Source organism: Marmota monax, unplaced genomic scaffold (genome assembly GCF_021218885.2).
Source record: "Marmota monax isolate L192 unplaced genomic scaffold, Marmota_monax_Labrador192_F-V1.1 WCK01_AAM20220418_F8-fsc00054, whole genome shotgun sequence".
Lineage (NCBI taxonomy): Eukaryota > Metazoa > Chordata > Mammalia > Rodentia > Sciuridae > Marmota > Marmota monax.
Window position 1 is genome coordinate 4,044,607 of NW_026692145.1, and position 18,851 is coordinate 4,063,457.

The window sequence follows — 18,851 nt, forward strand, 5'->3', positions numbered from 1 at the left end:
AAAATACTGGATTTTGTTATGCTACTGAATTACTGTGAAAAACTTCTCTATAATAATAAAAATGTTTATGTTAAAATACTTGATGACATTATCTCCTTGCCATCTCTCAATCCCAAGGTGACCTAATGAATAACATGAAACCCAAATAGGTGACTTTTGTGACTGAATTTTATTTGTGTGTCAATAGTGAATACATATTTAATTTCTTAATGGTTTTACCCTACTAAAATTATAATTACAATATAATTGTTGGTTATTGAATCACAGTGAATGTTATGTGAATCATTTATACAGTGATTTAACATAGACTGTCTTAGTTTGTCCTTATAACAATCCGGGTGACAACAGTAGTGATATGATCTCATCTTATAAATAAGAAAACTGAGATTCAGAGGATAAGTAACTGGCCTGATGTCTCACATCTAATAAGTGACAAGACTGAATTCATAGGTTATAGTATCTGATTAAAAATCTGTAGTTTTTACTTTCTTACATGACACTGTCTCTCACATGATGAGACCAGGGTAAATTTGACTTACGTTACTATTCAAGAAGACTAAATTGAGTTATTTACTAAAAAAATATATTATTTGATAGAACTGTAGGGATTGTTTTCAGAACTATTTTAATCCAACATTTATTTTAAGTGCCTTCCACATTAATTTTTATAGATACTTAAGATACACTAGTATTTTGATTAATGTATACATCAATATGAATAAAAATAGAAATTTGAAGTTTTGGGGAAAGAAAATGTTGTCTAATACAAAAGGTAATGTGAAATATTTTCCTTCTAAAAAAGCTAATTGATTTCAGTATTCTGCTCAGTGATCTTATAAGATTGTTTTCATAAATATGTGTATATTTTAAAATATTCTGGCCATGAGTGTCAAGCACTGTTTTTAAAATTAGAATATTTTGTCCAGATCAAATGAAAAATATAGCTAGTTCAGTTTCACTCCTTTTTTCCTCTTTGTTTCTTTTTCTCTCTCTCGTCAGCCTTTCCATCTTTTTAAATTCTCAATTTTAAATCTCACTTTTAAATCCATTACTTTTAAGGAAAATTTTTACTTTCTGTCCTACTGAAAAAGGGACTGTTATTTAAAGCTGCACTATCAATTCTGCAAATGAACCCAGGTATTTGAGTAACTCCTACTAGGTCTCTAGAAAAAATTTTTGTAAAACCTCTTAGGAAAAATGGAATTTTAAAGAAGGATAACTCTTCTACAGCATTTGACAATATCTGAGAATGTTATCAATAAAATGAGCCAGAGATAGGGCAAATATTGTTATAAGCTGTTCATGAGACTTTTAGGAAGATGATAAAGATGGTGATGGGTATATATTGTCTTGTATACCTCATAATGAGAATTTATCTTTATTCTCAGATGGTATTTTTATACTTCAGTGCATCTTAAAGTAAAGCAGGACATATTATTCCCTTCTGATAAAAGGAGAAGAGGGCAATAGAAAGCCCTTTCATTGTTCTTTAAACTTAAATGATCTTTGACACTTAAAAAAATACAGGAGGGAATTGTGGGGAATAGGTCAGTATTAGAGAAGGGAGAACTAGGAAAACTAGGCATGTGATTGGAAGCTCCATATTAAAGTTGGTTTCAGATAGAATTTTCTGTGCAGTTGGAAGCTCTGGCTAACACCCTAACGTGCCAATGCTTTTCCTGGGAACAAGCACTCTGAATTTAAATGAAAAAAAGGAGCTTATAGGGGCTTTTAAAGAAATTGACATTTTCTTATTGGTGAAGGAAAAAAAGCTATCATTTGCAAAATAATCACTTTTCCCCTGAACTGTTTGAGGCCAGGATAAATTAGAGAGGGGTAGATTTCTGTGTCTGGTTGTTTGGGGAAGTGAAGTTGAATTGTCTGGTGGATTTTCCTCTTTATACACTTGTAAGTGTATTTTAGAGGCATGAAGGGCAGGTCTTATGGATGGGAGTATAAGGGTTAGTATACACTAGCCAATGGTGTGCTGGAGCCTGCTTGCACTAGCTTAAGGATATCACTACGAATATTTATAAATTTAACTACTTAATTTATACCTTTTCCAAAAAAGGACTTAATGTATTCATTATGAATAATAATCAAGGGATGCTGTCTATGCAGGACATTTATACTGCAGATGCCTCTTGGGCTGCTAAACTATAATGATTGACATCCTGTAAACATAGCAGTGATACATTCAAGGGTTATTAAGCATAACACAGTTAGTGTCCCCCCTCCCATACATATACATAATAATAACATTTATTGAATCCTTATTCTATGCAGGGCCATATTGTAAACAATAACATTTATTGAATCCTTATTCTATGCAGGGCCATATTGTAAACACCTTATGTATATGAACTCAAAAACTTTCCAGGACTCTCATTAAGTAGGTAGTATTATTTCCATTTAAAGCTTAGAAAAATTGAGACCCAGACTTTAAGTAAATTGCCTACCAGGTAACATTGTTAATAGGTACCAGAATCAAGGTTTGATCTCCAAAAACTTGTCCTCAGAGCCCATGCTCTTAACCACTGTGTAATATGTGGTGTGTCTTTAAGAGCACTTCATTGAAGGTGTTTGCCCAAACTGTGCCATGCATAGCAGATATACCATTGTCCATGACTTTGGAAGACTTGTGCCACCACAATGTTGTCTCCTCACCAGACTGTTAAAGATTTTTTCCGTTCTCTCTGACCCTCCTCTCCTCATTGGTACTCTGTTCACAGAGTCATAGAAGATCATTGCATCCCCAGCAGTTTCTAAAACACTGCCACTACTAATGTTCTTCAGATTTTTGGCTTTGTTTTAAAAATCTTTCATGTTCTGTTGCTTCTATCTTGATTCTCAGCCTTTTGCAACAAGAAACATTGCCAACCGGAGTGTAATTTTTCTTCTATGCAGCCAAATGACCAATCATAACACATCTTCCCAGCATCTACTCTCGCCCCACTCCATTTTATGCATAGCTGTTACAGGGTTTTTCCTAAATGCAGATTTTATCCTGTCACTCCTGTCCTCAGAAATTTTCTAAAGGATTTTGTTTTTTTGTGCAGGGCCATGTTGTAAATACCTTATGTATATGAACTCATCAACTTTCCAGGACTCCCATTAGGTAGGTAGTATTATTTCCATTTAAAGCTTAGAAAAATTGAGACCCAGACTTTAAGTAAGCTGCCTACCAGGTAACATTGTTAATAGGTACCAGAATCAAGGTTTGATCTCCAAAAACTTGTCCCTAGAGCCCATGCTCTTAACCACTGTGTAATATGTGAATGCCCATTTGGGGCATTCACAATCATCCATGGTCTCATCCCAGCCACCCAGAAAGCCTTTACGCCCTGATCTTTCACTATACCATGCAATGTATATCCTATTTATTTAGTAGCTAGACCACTTCTGGGTCACTGGGTACACCCCAAATTTTTAAGCTCTGTACATTTCTCTGTGCTGTTCTCAAAATATTTATATTGTTATTCTTGCACATCTCTAAGCGCCACTTGACCCTTAAGGTTCAGTTCAAATCACATCTGCTACTGTATCATAGTACTTATTGTCTGTCATCCCCCAGTAGGCTCAATTCTTGGTCATTAACCATATTTTATTCATTTCTTAGAGCAAAGCCTAGTATCTTGCACATAGTTACCTCTCACATAAATATTAGGTGCAGCTATACCAACAAAGAGGTCTTTCTCCTCTTCTGCTAGCTCCAGGTTCAGAGCTGTACCATAGCCCAAGAGTTCTAGAAGTTGAATGGGTACATTGCTTCTGTTTTATGTAGATATTTTAGGATATTGGTTAAAACGAGTTGTTTCTGTTTCTTCTTGATTTTTTTCCTCTATACTCATCCTTGCATGGTTTGATTATACCTTCAAAGCTCCTTCTTTTGTCTTTGTGGAATAACCTTTCACTTTTGTAGAGAGAGAGACAGACTTGCCTATGTACATATATTAATACTTAATCATACAAGAAAATTAATCTGTATACATAAAATGATAATTAGAAATTTTATTTTTATTTCATGGTTTTAAGTTATGTGATACTTTTAATTTAAATTGATTTTAATATAAAATATAAACTGTACATATTAATGGGGTACCATGTGATGTTTCAACACATGCATATACTGTAAAATGTTCAAATCAGCCAAAACATCTATCCCCTTAAACATTTATCATTTCTTTATGGTGAAAACGTTCTAAATACTTTCTTCCAGATATTTTTAGATATATTGTACATAATTGTTATCTTTAGTCACTGTATTATGTAGCACACCAGATTTCTTACTCCTGTCTACTTGCAACTTAGTATTTTCTATGGATTTGATGTTAATTACATTGTAGAAAAAATATTGTTGAGATGATTTGAATTTTTTGGCACTGAAAGTCTAGGTCTTATATGATGTCCAACCCAATGCTGTCCAATAGAACTTTTTGCAATGATGAAATATTCTGTATCTCCACTGTACATCACAGTAGCCAGTAACCACATGTGGCTATTGAGGATTGAAATGTGGCTACTACAACCAAGGAACTGAATTTTTAATTTTACTTACGTTTAATTTAATTGAAATTTAAACAGTCACATTGGGAGTGCAGCTCAAGAAAATCTGGTTAGGGTGGGCATGGTAGCATATACCTATAATCCCAGTGGCTTGGGAGGCTGAGGCAGAGGATATCAAGTTCCAGGCCAACCTTAGCAATTTAGTGAGGCTCTAAGCAACTTAATGAGACCATGTCTCAAAATTAAAAAAGGACTGGGATGTGCTCAGTGGTTAAGTGTCCTGGATTCAATCCCCAGTGCAAAAAAGAAAAAGAAAAGAAAAGAAAATTAAGTCTGGTTATCCAGAAGTAGTAATTTTCTTAGGGGTCTAGATGGCCACAGTGATGATGGTATTGATGTATTGATGGGCAATCAAACTGGAATGTTTTTTCCTTTGACTTATAAGGATTTGCATTTCTTAAGGATAGTTTAAATTTTAAACATGGCCTAAAGTGAGTTATTCTCAGAAGTGATTTAACAAATTATGATCTCAATTAAATTTAAATGAGATCTAAACTCTGCATTTCTCATCAGTACTATTTTTCTCATCATATTGGCTTGCCTTTGAGAGATGGCTGTTAAGCCTTGATTTCTAAGCTAGATAAGAAAGTTGAGTTAATCAGAAGAAAGAGCACCTAGCTCCAATGTTCAGGTCATAGACACTTTTTTATACATTTTGGCTCTTGAAGTCCCTTTAATTGTTTTCTTTTAGTTTGTTCAGTCCTTTAGCTACACATGACTTACTACTTTTCAGCTTCCATTTCTCACTCTGACAGGTCTTCCCTGTACTAGTAGTGTACCCCTTTCAAGATTATTTCATTATTTAAAATACCATTAAAACTTTGGAAGAATTTGAATCAGAAATATAATGTAGTCTCAATATAAAGAGACATAAATCTAGTCCTGTGTTTTATTACTACATGGAGTTCACATGTATTAGTTTTTTCCTGGGGACCTTAAAAAGAACCTAGCATCAAAATCTATAGTATTGGGAAAAAGTAACACATGTAGAGCAATGTACTTGGGTATTACTGTCTACAGAAATTATATGGTAAATAATTATGCCTGCTTGACCTGCCTCTCTGTTGCTTAGATCCCAGTTCTTTGTATTATTTTCAATTGCTACAATTTTTTAGCATATCCTGAAATTCCCTTATCTCCCTCTGCATTCTTCACTTTCTTTAGCTCTGCTGTTTTCAATGGACAGCAGACTGCCCCCCCCCTTTTTATACCATTCATACTAGCTTCCAGAATCCATTGTCATATTCAGCCTCCCTGAACTGCCTTGAAGTGTTCAAAGCGGGCCACTCAGGGCCACCCTGCAACACTCTACAAATAGGTTCTTTTGTTTTGAGGACTAAATAGATAGTACCTCAGCTACGGTTTTGAGAAATGTGTAAAGACAAAACCCTCTGGATCTAAAGGAAATTTAAAAAATTTTGCTTCTTCCTTTCCTCAGACTACATCTACATTTTTCAGTGGTATTTTTTCTTTATTTAGAAATCCAGACCTTTCTACTTTCAATGAAAATATTCACTCTGATCGGGACTCTTCATAATTTACATCAGAATAAAAGAGAAGGGAAATGTGCTTTCAAGGCCTACTATAGGATGATGCAAGTATCTTTACATAAATTATTTCATTTATTCTTCAATCAGCACTCTCAACAAATGTTAGTTATGCTTCTTACTCAAGGCTGTTTATATCACTAACTGATTTATAGCTCTGTCTCTAAACACTCCGAAGCCTACATTCTTATTTTTCTTTTATACTTATATGTATAATTGTCAATGGTTGTCTCTATTCCTAGCCCTGTTTGTGTGTGTGTGTGTGGGGGGGGGGGCACGGTGAGAAAGAAAGAGAGAGAGAACACAAAGGGAAAAAGTAGGATTAGAAGTTTTCAGTACTATGGTGTTCCCTTGCAAAAATCCCAGATTAGTGAAAGTTGGAGAATATAAAGAAAACATTTTCTGCGTTAACTGTCTACTGAAAAGGAATTGTGATGTGCTCAATTAGAGCTTCTAAAACATTGTAAATAATGCCTTCTTTAGATTCTTTATACTTCTGCTCATTGCCACTCCTGTTCCCTGCCCTAGACTGCTGACCCTTGCTGCCAAACATGGTTGGCATTTTCCCAAACCCTGCCGTTGGGTTTGGAGGTGGGACAGAAACTGCAAAGAGCCACAGCCGTTATGTACTCAGCTGAATTATGGAAATCTGCCCAGCTTATTCAGTGGAAGTTGTTTAACCTGAATTCACCTCAATGTGTTATAAAGAAGTTGACGAACATAAAAATAATTGTGACAATCTTATTGAATAAAAATAACGTAATCCTCATGTAAGTAAGGCAGACTATTCTGGAAAAGTTTTTCTTGGGTGGCATATTACATTTTTTCTTGGTTATAAGTATGAAACCAATATATTAAAATAAATAGATCATCATTAAAAGTCATTTGATTCATGCTTTTATAAATCTACAGGTGATGGGATAGTAAACTATATTTAGAGTGTGCAATATGATATACCATTTAAAAAGCCAATATGGTTTTGAGTAACTGACATAGATATGGACAAATAACTTCTAAGAGCAAAGTAGTGAGAATCCCTTTTTAATTGGTAATAAGACCATGCTCAAGTTTCTGTTCTCTGGAATTGAGATGCTTGAAATGGAAAAGAGCAATTGAAATGCTTAAGGGATCTGGGGAGAGTGGTTTATGAGGGTGGGACACAAAGTAAATACAATAAATACAGCTTGAGTAGTTCGTGAATATTGGCGCTCACGGCTATTTTGAGTGGTGTGAGTAATAAAGAGCACAATCTGGCAGAAAAAGGGATAAGCACAGGCAGAAATATGACCATTGGAGAAATGAGCCTGGGATTCCAGTAGTAGCTCTTCCCCCTCAAGTAGTGTTCCCTGAGTGCCCTACCCACGGGCTTTGTGAGGCTTTTAACAAGAAGGGGAATAAATGGTCTGGGAAGAAATGGTCTGAAGGAATTGAAGTGAAAAAGACATAATTGTTCTGTCAAATATTTACAGCAAGGGATGGGGGCTGTAGCTCAGTGGTAGAGCACTTGCTAGCATATGTGAGGACCTGGGTTCAATCCCTATGACTGCAAACAAAAATCAAGAAACAAAACTCTCAAGTCAATAAGTTACCAGAATTGATTCATAGACAGAATATGCTTTCTGGGGTACTATTGCACAGTAGGGGAATATAGATAATATTTATACTGCACATTTAAAAAGCTAGAAGAAAGGATTTTGAAAGTTTTCATCACAAAGACATGAGAAATGTTTGAGGAGATAAATATTTAACCTGATTTGAATATTGCACAGTGTATATGTGTATCAAATATTATATGGTAGGTAATCCATTAATATGTACAGCTTTTATGTTTTATGTATATTAACTAAAATAAAATCAATAAAAATATTTGCAGCTATTTAAAATAAAAATAACCCCCAACCAACAGTAAACTCTCCAGAACATTTCTTTGGCTGTCCTCACATCAAGGCCAGATAAAGCACAAGCTGAAGAGAAGAACCTCACTCTAACATGGAATATGATCTAAGGCAATGCCCTTCTTGGACCTTCTCCACAGAGATTTATTACTGGAAGTAACAGAAGGGCTATGTTGGAACATTAGAACACAGTTCCAAGACATGAACCCTGAGGTTGGGATTTATAGTAAGGCTCTGGTGTACTAACTGGACAATGAGTACAATTTCACTGCAGATGTTTTCCATTTGTGGCTTTTGATGCAGGGTTTTTGTGTATGCCTAAGAGGTCAGTGAATCAGGATTAGTAAGTCAGGACTTCTCAGCTTTCACCTACTATGCATGTTTTATGGACTTTACCAATCCATTCAGGGAGATACTTGAAGCTGTTTAGCTATTTCTGATCCCCAGGGCACTATTGGTAAGCTGCCCTTCCCAGGATATTAAACTTTCCCTTGCTATTGTGAAACAGATGATAGATAAGCAGCTTTTCTCATAGTAACTGAACTTCCCTTTTTTCAGTATAGAGTACTTTCCAGTAGTTTAAAAGTATAAAGTGGAGTAGAGACTGCTATCCCGTGAGGTTTTAAATCTAGATCATAATAGACAAACTGCCAACTTATTTCCCTTTATGATCCATGTTAAAGTTATTGACAGAAAAGCATTGCAGAATGGAGTGCCAATTTCTTATGGCATTTGTGGACTTATGCCAAAATATTTGAAACCTTCAGCCAAATGGTTCATTCTGGAGTGTTGGGAGCAACTTGTAAAAATGAGCAGCCTATATATTCCATGTCTGATGAAAAGACAGAGGAGGGTGGAAAGAGAGAACAGAAAAAAATCCAGAATGATTTGTAACTAATTAACTTAATGCTTATTAGTATTAAATATAATGTAGGATATTGTTCTTATTAACATTTATGAAGTGCTACCTGTAAAGCTGCAGACTAAATAAAAATAATCCACTAAATGGTCCTATTGCTAAATGATTGAGCCAGAGACACCAGATAAATATTAGAAATGACCTAAATCTCAGCATCAAGCTGTATTATTTCATAGGAAATCACAATTGGGACTACTACTCTAATGGGAATATGTAAGTACTCATTCATTCCTGGCTAATGAGGAAATGATTACCAATGAGAAAAAGAAGGTTTATAGATGAAAGTTCAGAAGAACTTTGTAAAATATGCCATTTAATAAAACCGTATGGTTTTAAGAAAACTTGTTATTGAGTCATGTGTCCCCCTCTACCGTATATGTACACAGTCTGTTACATGAACCCTTCCACTTAATCTTCAAGTGATCAATCCAATTTATACCTGAATACTTCCAATAATTAGGCACTCTCAACTGTACTATGGGACACTTGATTTTTTAATAGCTCCAGTTATTGAACATTTATATAAATAAGCCAAAATGTGTCTCCCTTCAGCCTTAGGCACAGTACCATCCATAAAAACTACAACATGAATTGAGTCCTCTATGGTTATATATTCTGATGGTCTTGATTCTGCTTACCCCTGGGGGCTACACCAAGCAATTCCATCCTGCTTCCATTTAGTAGCCCCTCAAATGTTGGAAAACAATCATCATGTGCTCACTGAATAACGGTATTTTTTACCAAAAATTTTATTGGGGTATTATTTACATAGCAAACAATTCACCCATTTTAAGCATGTAACTCAATGATTTTTAGTATATACACAGGGTTGTATAACCATCACTAAAAATTCAATTTATAGCATTTTCATCATTCCTCAAATAAATAAATCCTAATCCCCTTCGCCATCACCTCCCAATCTTCTATAGCCCCCTGTCTCCAGAATACTAGGCAACCACTGATCTACTATCTTTCTATAAATTTGCCTGTTTTTAGGCATTCTATGAGTAGATTCGTGAAATATGTGGCTGTTTCTCCTTTTTTGCTTAATGATTTCAAGTTTCATCCATATTATAGCATGAGTCAGTATTTCATTCCTTTTATGGATTATAATATTTTGTTGTTTGGATATGCCACTCTTGTTTGTTCATCAGTTGATGGGTATTTGGGCTATTTTCACTTTTTGGCTTTTGGGAATAATGGTGCTATGAGCATTCATGTCTAAGTTTCTGTGGGACATGTATATACATGAGTCATATGGTATCTCTGTTCAACTTTTTGATGAGGCAACAAAATTGTTTTCCTAAGTGCCTGCCCAATTTTATAATCCCATTAGCAATGAATAAGGGTTGCAGTTTCTCCACAATCTTGTCAATACTTCTTATTGTCTATTTATTTTAGCTGTCCTAATGAATATAAAATTGTGGTTTTACAAATATTTTCTATCATTTTATAGTCTGTTTTTTTTACTTTTATGATGGCATCATTTGCACCACTAACATTTCTAATTTTTATGAAGCCATGTTTTCTGTTTTTTTCCTTTGTTGCATACATTTTAGTATCATCTATAAGATAACACTGCCTGACTCAAGGTCAGGAAATTTACTTTTTTGTTTTCTTGCAAGTGTTTTAAATTTTGGACTCTTACATATAGGTCTGTAATACATTCTTAGTTAATTGTTTTGTATAATGTGAGGTAGAGGGTCCAACTTTGTTATTCATGTGGATATCCAGTTGTTCCAGCGCCATTTATTGAAAAGACTAATTTTCTCCATTTCATTCCCTTGACATCTTTTTAAAAATAAATGAATATTAAAAGTGTTTATTTTATTTATTTGCTTTTTATTTTAACTGATAAAATAGAGTTGTACATATTAATGGGGTACCATATAATATTCAGTAATATTATATAAAGTTATACATAATATTACTTACATAAAGGTAAACATGCATCTCTTCAAACATTTTCATTTCTTTATGTTGAAAAAATTTTAAATTTTTTTCTTGTAGCTTTTTAAAGTGTACAGTACATAATTGTTATCTATAGTTATCATACTGTGCAATATTACTCTAGAGCTTCTTGTTCATATCTAACTGTAACTTAGTACCCATTTATCATCCTTTCCCCATGCCTCCCCACACTTACATCCACAGACTCTAGTAACCACTGTTTTACTTTTAACCACTACCTTGTTACCTTTTTTAGATTCTACATATGAGAAATATCATGCGACATTTTTTTTCTTTTTGTACCTGACTTACTTCACATAGCATAATGATCTCCAGTTTCATTTATGTTGCTGAAAATGACAGGATTTAGTTCTTCTGGCTGAATAGTATTCCATTGTCTACATGTACCTCCTTTTCTTTATCTATTGATCAGTTGATGAACACTTGCATATTTTCCATTTCTTGGTTCTTGTAAATACTGCTGCAACAAACAGGGAAGTACAGATATCTCTTCAGTATCCTGATTCTGTTTCCTTTGAATAAATCCCCAGTAGTGAGATTGCTAGATCATATGGTAGATCTGTTTTTAATATTTGGAGGAACCTCCATACTCTTTTCCATAATGGCTGTACTAATTTACATTTCCACCAACAGTGTGCAAAGTGTTCCCTTTTCTCCACATATTTGCCAGCACTTGTTGTCTTTAGTCTTTTTGATATTAGCATTTCTTACTAAGAGTGAGGTGATATTTCATTGTGATTTGGATTTGGATTCCCCTGATGATTAGTGATGTTGAACATTTTTTTTTTTCATGTACTTGTTGGCCATTTGTATGCCTTCTTGTGAGAAATATCTATTCAGGTCTATTGTCCGTGTTTAATCAGGTTATTTGAAGGTCTCTTTGCTATTGAATTTTTAGTTTTTTCCTGTCAATTTCTGGCTTTATTATATCGTGGTCAGAAAAGATAGTCATCATGATTTTATTTTTTTAAAAAAATGTTGAGATTTGTTTTGTGGCCAATCATGTGATATACCTCATAAAATGTTCTATGTGCTGATGAGAAGAACTGTTCATTTGGTAGCTGTTGAATGAAATGTTCTATAAAGATCTGTTAGGTCCATTCAATCTAGGGTGTTATTTAACTCAATGTTTCCTTGTTGATTTTCTGCCTGAATGATCTGTTCATTGGTAAAAGTGAGGTGTTAAAGTCCCAAAGTCATATTTGAGATTCTCTCTTCCTTTAGGTCTATTAATACTTGCTTTATATATTTGGGTCCTCTGATATTGGGTGCATATGTACTTAGAATTGTTTTCCTTCTGCTGAATTGACTCCTATATGATTATATAATGGCAGTACTTGTCTGTTTTTACTGCTTTTGATTTAAAGTCTATTTTTTTCTAATATTAGTATAGCTATTCCTACTTTCTTTCGGCTTCTATTTGCATGGAATATCATATTCCATCCCTTCACTTTCAGTCTATGTGTGTCCTTAGAGGTAAAATAAGTTTCTTATAAACAACATATAGTTGGGTCTTTTTATCATCCATGCACTTATTCTTTTAATGGGAGAAATTAATCCATTTATATTCAAGGTAATTATTGATAGGTAAGGTCTTACTTCAGTCATTATGTAACTTGTTTTCTAGTTTTGTTGTTCTTTCTTTCTTTCTCTCATATAGTCTTCCTTGGTAGATAAGTGAATTTCTCCAGTATGTTTTGATTCATTGCTTATCATTTTTGGTTTGTCTATGATATATTTCTGTATTATGATTATCATGAGGCTTACAAAAATATCTTTTGATTGTAACAAGCTATTTTGAAATGATAACAGCTTAACATAATCATAAGAACAGAAACAAATGGACAAAAAAACAAGAGAAAATACACTCATAAGAAAATTCTTCAGTTATGTTCTATTCCACCCCACATTTTGAATTTTTGATATTCCATTTTGTATCTTTCTGTATTGCCTATTGCTTACTTTATTAATATAGTTATTATTTTGAAGTTATTTTTAGTCATACTAAAGATATGAATGGTTTATGTACTATGTTAACAACATTAGAGCATTCTGAATTTGTTTGTATAATTACTGTTACCAGTAAGTTTTATACCTTCCAATGTTTTCTGCTAACTCATTAATGTCTCTATTTCAATTTGAAGAACTTCCTTTAGCATTTCTTGTAGAACAGTTCTGGTAGAAATATATTATCTCAGCATTTGTTTGTCTTGGAAAGACTATCCCTCCTTCATTTCTAAAGGATAGCTTTGTTGGGCACAAAATTTTTGGTTGATGGTTTCATTCATTCACTACTATGAAAATCTCATGTTACTCTCTCCTGGACTGTAAGATTTCTGCTGAGAAGTCACCCGTCAAGTAAATTAGGACACCTCTATTTGTTAATTGTTTCTTTTCTTTTGCAGCCTTGATAATCTTCTCTGTATCTTTTACATTGAGTCCAGAATTCTGGCTTGAAGTCAGAAACTACAGAATTCTGCCTGACTCTAGGCAGAGTCACCCTGCATAGACCATTTCTAGGCTTCTACATCACACCTATGGCCAAACTATGTCATACCCTGAGCCCATGGCCCACCAAGACCGGCACAATAGTATGCTAGAACCAAGGTCCACACTTCTATGGGCTTCCTTTTGGTGAGGTAGGCTCATTACCTAAGCCTACTGCTATCTGCCTTAGGTGATAACTAACTGGAATAAAAGCCCAATAAACTGGGGCCAGGTGTCTTCCTCTGGTTACTGGAACTATTCCAGAGGCTTCTTCCATATGCTGGCCTGAAGATGGGGACCATGAGGATCTGATTGATGTTAGATGTCACCAGCCAAGCTCTAAGATGCAAGGCAAAGTTTTGTTTTTACTACCCTATCATATCCACAGTGAATGGGGTCTTGCACCACACTTGCTGCCTGAGGTTGGGGTAATGTCAGTGAAGGCAGTCCTGTGGTCACTTGTGTTCATGCTAAGCTGGGCCATGCCTGAGTCACATAGCTTCAAGGTCTTAAAAAAATCTCAGGGGTATTCTGAGTCCCATTGTATACATGGCAGTGATATAGCCTGAAATCTGAGTCTACTCCATTGAGGCACAGGTGTCTGTCTTGTTCTGAGGCAATTCTAGAGCCCCATCTGTGACCATTGGCCTGATGATAGCTCTGTTACCCAAGATTAGGAATGGGTGGTAGAGACAGTACCTTGGCCACCAAGGCTGGTGGTAAAATGAGTCTCAAAGCCACAGGTGCCTATATAGTATTGGTAGGAGGGCTGGTATTCACTAAACCCACTCCAAGCCTGGAACTGAATTACCTGAAACTTGGGTCTGTTCCCCTGCAACACATGTCTTTGATGCCAAAGCTGGTCTGGAGGCTCCATCTGTGAGCTCTGGCCTGGATAGGGGGCCTTCAGTTTCTACTGGACACTTGGTTTCACCATGGCAGACCTGCCATTGGGCTCTAAGACAAAGCCCTAAGCTAGCTTTGGTGCCCTGCTCCCCAGTGAATGGAGTCCTGCTCCTTTCTCTGTTATTCAAGGTTGGAAGTGGGATGGTGATGACCTGATGCAGTTTTCTACCTGGCCTGATGCAGTTTCAGAGACTCAATCCACAGGTAGGGATCTCGTGGTAGGGGTTGTGGGTCTGTGCCGAGCACTGGGTTTCACTGTGGCAGTCCTGATATTGGGCTTAATTCTTTCTCCTTCCCCAACGTGGGAGGCATCTCTCCTTGCACTGTGCTGCTTAGAGTTGGGACAGGGATGACATGGGCAATTTTCTTTCCTGCCTTCTTCAGTGCATCTTTTCATTATGTTATACAAAATGTAGGCACTATGGTCACTCACCTGATTTCCTTACCTCTTGCACAGATAATTTGTTTCTGTGAGGAAAGGTCACTGGAGGATCTTACTCAGCCACAATTTTGCTTGAACTCCACTAAGTTTTTATATGTAGCACTCAGTTACTTTCCACTGATTTATATGCCTCACCTAATGCCAGTACCACACTGTTTTGATTATTGTAGCTTTATGGTAATTTTTGAAATTAGGAAATAAGAGTCCTTCAACTTCTTTGTCAAGATTGTTTTGGCTATCCTGGGTCTCAGCACTTGTATATGAATTTTAGAATGAAAGTGTCAATTAATGCAAGAAAAAAGCTTGGGTTTTGAAATGGCTTGCAATGAATCTATATAGACTAATTTTTAAAAAGCTTCACACATGGGATTTCATGAGGGATCATTCTGTACAGTTTTCCTATAACCTTAGTTAACGGTAAAACCACTTCAGAACTAAAGCCTATACCTTTTACAACCACTTTTTTGTTTCCTAAGTAGCCCAAATCCCCATGGTGTAAATATGTATTAAAGGACAACCAAAATAATGTACTCATTTCATGTAACCCACACACCTGTCATATTTTGTTGGGATTATGCCTAAGTAGAGAAACCAAGAACAAGGTTGAAAGATAAAATTAGTTAAGTCAGAGTTGATTTCCTTTTACTCATTCCTATCCTGGAATAAGTATGCATTCACATGTGCACACATGCACATGTGTGTGTATGCATTTCTGTTTTAGGTCTTGAGCACAGATATGTACATATGCATGTATGTGCACAATTATAATGTGTATATGTTGTTTCCATGTCTTTTGATTTTGCTTTTGAACCCTAACAGTGCTAATTTTTATAATGGAAACAAGTGTTACAAACAAACCTTGTGATATTTTATCCTTTCAGCTGAGCTTATTGAGATTTCAGAGTTACACATGAATTTAGTCTGCCTACATAAAATGTGCTTTATCTTTTATTTTTCTACTTTCTTTTCTCTGTGCTTTGTTCCCTTGTTTGACACTAGTTTCTGCATTTGTTCCTGGGTTGTTAAGCTGCTCCTCCACGTGATCTTTACTCTGCCCGCCACCCACTGCACTGTTGTGATAGACTGTGCTGCCAACCTTGAGTTGCTGATTTATTGGCCTTTGCCCTTTTTCCCCACCCTTCGCAATCAAGGAGTTAGTTGTTCTACAGAACCTTTTTAATTCCTTCACCCTTCATACCTCAGTGCCAGGTCACATGTTTCTGATTTACAGATGGAAAAGAGTATTTGCCACATGCTGACAAACATCTCATACTTGTTAGTCAAAATACGAAGAATAGAAAAACAGTCCTTTAGAAAGAAAAACATTCAATCAGACTTTTAAAGCTTGATCATATAGCTGATGTTGTATAATTGCCTCTCTCTTTAAAAATTCTACTTGCCTTCTTTCCTTTCTTTTCTTCCTTCATTGCTCCCATTAGCATGATAATGTACCATTCAGAGATGGGTTAAAGTTTGTAAGTATTAAGTCTAGATTGATACTAAAATCAAGTAAAAGGGAATATGCCACCTTGGAGAAATATGAGCATATCAGAGGTTGAGGAGACCTTGTTTGAAAAAGATTTCTTAAAGATTCTGATATGATCTTCAGTGAGTATAATACCAGTCTGGTTGAAAATCACCAAGATAAATAAAAATGTCTACTATATCATCCATAGGAATTTTAATTTTTACCAACCTTCAATGACTTCCTGTATCTTTAAAAATTTTTTTTAGTTATGGATGGACACAACACCTTTATTTTTTATTTATTTTTTATGTGGTGCTGAGGATTGAACCTTGTCTCACAAGTGCTAAGCAAGCACTCTACTATTGAGCCACAACCTCAGCACCGATTTCCTGTATCTTAATAAATGCTTTTGTTTTACAAAATAAACAACCCATAAACAATGCTAAAGAAAATAGAAACTTTCTTAGAACAACTTCTCAGATGGTTTCCAGTGTTTAAGATTTGCAATATCCATCAATTGTGAGGATCTAAATGAGGTAAAGAAGTTCAAATAAGAGGAAAGGGCATGTAATCCTGTATTTCATAAGCTTTAGTAGATTATATGGTTAGGGAACACTATTGTCTGAAACAGATAAAGAAAAGAAAAGAAATGGTCTGAGAGGCCTCCCTCAGTTTAAAAAATAATTATAGCTTCCACATAATTATACTAATTAGAGATTCTGTATTGGTTGATCCGTTTTTGAGATACAAATGTCTCATGGGGAGTTTAAGCCTCCATCTTATTTTACCACCAATTACTTAAACATTCAGATCAATTTCTATATGAGGTTTCTCTTCCTGAGTGGTGTAGAAGGGAAGGCATAAGGGAGGTGTGCACATCTCCTTATCTCCTCCTTTACTTGTTTGATGTTATTATGGGAAGAGACACACTTTTGTGGTAAAGAACTCAAGTGTTTGGATAGCATAAAGGCACATGATACAGATTAATTTGATTCTTCATCTTCCTTCTTCAACTTTCCAAATCCTGTCCAACTTAGGCAACTCAAATCCTATACATCAGAGGTTGTCTTCCTTATTCTGATAGCCCACATTATTTCCACATTCTCTGGACTGCGATAGCATTTATTGTTTAAACCACCTAATCCAGTGTTCTATTGGGTATTCTATATCCCCCTATTTGTTAGTGAGTTTATAGGTGCTAAACCTGTTCCCCTTATACAAGACTAGTGATGAATGTGTACTATAAATTAATGCTGGGAGGTAATGATTAGATGTTCTTGAAGGCAAGAATGGTGCCTTTCTTATTCCCTACTTTAGTATTCTTCATGGCATATAGAACAATATATTTGCATCTAGGGATAAATCAACAATAACTACTATTGTAATTGGGATCTTATTCACTGTTGTTCTCTGCCTGAAAACATACAGCATTTGCAAATGGATGCTATGACAGATGTATTTACAGAAATGGATTTAGTCACTCTGCCCAAGTTGGCAGCATTCCTTCTCTGATTTGTGCTAGCCTTACTCCATGGTATTGGCCATTTCTGGTGGTCTTGTTGCTGGCACCTCCTCATAATGACTACCAGGAACATATAGAAATGCCGTCTGGTAGCTTCATGCAATAGGAGCATTGAAAAAATATAGCAGTACTCTCTCTTTCTTGTCTCTCAGATTTCAAAGCTCTAGAAGCCCAATAGTTTTTTTTTGTTGTTGTTGTTAAAATTCTCTCTGTGGAATATAGCAGAGATAAAAAAGTTCATTTAGATAGAGCCATCTTTATTTTTGTTTTGACATAGTCTCAAGAGAGCATAGTAAGAATGCCCTTCTAGAAAGATAGAGCTGCTTTTAATTTTTAGTGGTTACGGGAACAATAAAACACACTAGCCATTGGCAGAGTGTGTGTTAAAGGGATTTATATATTTAATCATTTCCCCTCTGCACTTTGTCACCCTGTACTTCTTCCTTATAACGTCAGATAGAGTACAGTGCTGACGATGGCTTCTCTTCCCCCCCCCCCCCATATGAAGTTTAAAATTATGAACACTGTATAATGAAATGGTGATTTTTATTCTGTTCTGGTGGTAAAAAGGGATTTGCTGATGTGTAAAATGAGACAAAGATAAATAACAAACAGATGTTCTCACAAAATGTTCATTAAATCCCTGCCTAGTGGAAGATGCTGGATTATATGTGTTCAAACTTTAAATGTGTTAGAGAATAAGGAGCTTTTATACCTTAATGCTCAATTTAGGAAAGACTATATAGCTTTCTCTGTAAAAAATCATAGTAATCAGTGACTTACAGTCTCTTCTTCATTTCAGAGTGGCTTGTCATAACTGTTTTTAAACTTTTCTTATTGACTTTCACAGTTCCAATTATCCAAACAGACATCATCTTATTGGGGGACTATGAAGTAGGTTTGAGTCATTTTAAAGCCTCAGGTAGGGGCTGCCATGCATGTGGAAGTTAAGACTTCTGCTCAGATCACTTCTAAAGGGCTGTCTGCCATGGGTTTGTGGTAATGATTTTAGCAGAGTGGGGTTGGAAAGGAAGAGCAGGTATAAGACCAGCCTTACTTTGTCCTCTGGTTCTTCCGTAAAAATGTAACTTGTAGCTCTTCATGTAGTATATTGCTTATAGCAATGCT

At 35.4% G+C, this 18,851-nt stretch overlaps 1 protein-coding gene across 12 annotated transcripts in view; it reads left to right on the forward strand.

Moving 5' to 3' along the window:
• Enox2 (ecto-NOX disulfide-thiol exchanger 2) overlaps window positions 1-18,851 on the forward strand; it is a 309,809-nt gene that overhangs the window by 16,846 nt on the left and 274,112 nt on the right. The gene's annotated exons all lie outside the window — the stretch shown is intronic.